Genomic DNA, 3022 nt, shown 5'->3' with positions numbered 1-3022 from the left:
GTGCCTGCATTTCTGCATATCAAACATTTTGAGACAGGCTTAGGAAATGTAGGAGAGGTTTATTTATTGGCAAGTATCTAATATCAACCTCAAACCAACTATCCACAGTGTGTACTAAAATACCCAGGGACATTCTTCCGCTGTGTCTGGCAGAGCAAAATGCATAAAAAACAATTTAACAGTTGGACAAGGCTCTCTTGGTTCATCTCATTCCGAGGTCTCAGCGCCAAGTCAAGCTGTTCCAAAGCCCTTTTCAAAATTGTTTTGTCGATTGTGCACTTAGAGATTGAGTTCGTGGAGTTCAGTTAAGGGAAGGGCTGCACTTGACACACAGGTTTTATGTGTGTTGGGACAGTATGAGGAGAAACCATAAACACGTTTACATGGTCCAATTTTTTTAGTACAACTCTTACTCATGTTTCCTTGAAATAAATTATAATGCTCAATTTCAAGTCAGTTTCCAGAATTTCTCTAAGCATAACATAGAATTCTGCATTGTCAGTAAATGCTGAAAGGCTGTATTTCAAAGTCAAGTTCCTGATAGGTGCCATCCACCTACCAAGAATCTTTTTTTGATTGCTTAGGAAGGCTGGGATCAAGAACAGAATGACTAATGCAGCAGTCTCACCTTTTCCAGACAGTATACATTCCAATATACTCATGTGGATGCATGAAACTTGGGATAGTACCAAACCCTGTGTATAACTATTTTTTTCCCATACATACATACCTATGATAAAATTCAATTTATAAATTAGGCACAATAAGAGATTAGCAACAAAAATGAAAAATAATAAAGAACAATTATAATATAACAATTACTATAATAAAAGTCATGTGATCTCTCTTAAAATATTTTATTGCTGTACTCACCCTTCTTGTGATGATGTGAGATGATACATTGTCTACGTGATGAGTTGAAGTGAGATGAGACATCATTAAGTAAAATAAGAGTTACTTGAACACAAGAAACGTGATACCATGATAGTCAAGCTGATAACCAAGACAGCAACTAGGTGACTAATAGGTAGGTAGCATATATAGCGCGGATACACTGGAAAAAGGGATAATTCACATCTCGGGCAAGACAGAGCAGGATGGCTTGAGATTTCATCACACTCCTCAGAAGAGCAAGCAATTTTTATTAATTAATTAATTTATTAATTATTGAGCATGAAATTTAAAACTTATGAATTATTCATTTCTGGAATTTTCCATGTAATATCTTGACACTGTTGTTGACTGTGGGCAACTGAAACTGCAGAAAGTGAAATTACAGATAAAGTGTGGGAGCTACTGTAAAATAACATAATGAAGGACACTCTGTTAAACACAGCCCTACTAGATTAGTAAACTTTGTGCCCTTTCACATGAGCTTAATGCATGAAAAATACTGTTCCACAAATATTTAATTAGTAATATACATGTGCAAGGCACAGAGCTGGTTAATGAGAAGACATGTTCCTGCTTCACAAATTTGCACATCATCCATGCACAGGCCCTACTATCTTCTCTGTATCATTCTGATTTTAGTATCTGTGCTGCCGAAGCAAGCACAAATATTGAATATATATATTTCTGCCTTTCAGGAGCCCATGGGGACATCTGGCATCTCACAGTCAACCGGAACTTAAACCAGAGAGATTAGCTGGGATAAGCTCAAAAAGCTCTGCAAAGGGAGTGGCATTTGAGCCTTGAGAAATGCTAGGGTTTCAACAGGTAAGGGGGATAGGAGAGAATGTCAGTCTTGAAAATGAGAACAACATGGGTGAAGGCACAGAAGGAATCATGAGCGAGGGTTCCCTCAGTGAATGGTGGCCATGTCCACAGCACTAGGTGCATTGGGACAGGTGACTACGGAAAGCTAAAGTTCAAAATATGGCTTCAGAGTCATATTTTAAGGGACTGGAATACTTGCATAAAGAACTGTAGTCAGGAGGCGGTAGGGAGCCATGAAAAGGTTTGGGCAAGGACATGGCATGATCTGATTCTTGCTTGGGGTTAGTGACTCTGGGGACTGGCAGTGAATGGATGGGTTTAAAGAAGGAAAGGTTGAAGAATTCTCATGTTTATAACTTTTCTTCTTATTACCTTACTGCTTAGACTTATAGCATGATACATATATATTAATGTGCCCCTCTTCTCTCAGAAGACAGACTTCCTATCTCAGTGAAATTATTCCCTCTCCCTCTCATTACAGAGATAATCCTTACAATGATAATATATATAACTGCTTGTATGCAACTGATTTGTAAAACTGATTAAGAGCATATTGTAAAATATTTACCTATTTGGGTAAATAAATTATGCAGCCAGTTGAACACTTTTAAGAGTGTTTAATAACATGGATGAATGTTATAATGTAGTGTTGAGGTTAAGAAGCATATTACAAAACAGTGTGATTTCATTTATATAATAAAAAAGTTAAGAAATTTATGGAGAAAGATTGAAAGTGTATTGACTAAAATTGTGACCGTAAATATGTTTGGTTGATGAGTGGGCATTATGTGTGACTTATTTTATTCATTGACCTTTCTTATATTTTCTAAATTTTCTACAATGAACATGTATAATCTCTGGTTATAAGGAAAACATGCTGTGTGAAACTTGCTTTCATGCTACAGGGTAGAGTACAGCTCAAAACCATTCTTAACTACTTTGCATCTCTTGGATAAGTCCAGGCTTCAAAGTGTCCTTTTGAATGAAAAGATTGGTTCAGATCAACTCTAAGATGCCTTACCACATTCTCTATGCCTTTCCTGTTTCCACCACACCAAGTACATACCTTGTCACAGCACCTGTCATAACGTAACACTCTGTTACAGGTTTATTCCTCCCCAAAACACCGAAGCCCCTGAAAGCAGTAGTCTCCAACCCCCGGGCCATGGTCTGGTACTGGTCCGTGGGCCATTTGGTACTGGTCCGCAGAGAAAGAATAAATAACATGAAACGTTGTCAGAATAACAAATTTAAATACAGCCTGAATAATGAGGACATGCTTGTTCCTCCTTTAACTTAGCCT

The 3022-nt window shown here is 37.5% G+C and overlaps 1 non-coding gene across 1 annotated transcript; it reads right to left on the bottom strand.

The window, feature by feature from the left end:
- Window positions 1–1453: 1453 nt before the first annotated feature.
- Window positions 1454–1557, bottom strand: LOC136313772 (U6 spliceosomal RNA). Its single transcript, XR_010727214.1, has one exon. It is a non-coding gene; the product is annotated as a U6 spliceosomal RNA (small nuclear RNA).
- Window positions 1558–3022: the final 1465 nt, after the last annotated feature.

This window comes from Saccopteryx bilineata, chromosome 9 (genome assembly GCF_036850765.1).
Source record: "Saccopteryx bilineata isolate mSacBil1 chromosome 9, mSacBil1_pri_phased_curated, whole genome shotgun sequence".
Classification (NCBI taxonomy): Eukaryota; Metazoa; Chordata; class Mammalia; order Chiroptera; family Emballonuridae; genus Saccopteryx; species Saccopteryx bilineata.
This window is presented reverse-complemented; position numbering and strand designations above follow the sequence as displayed.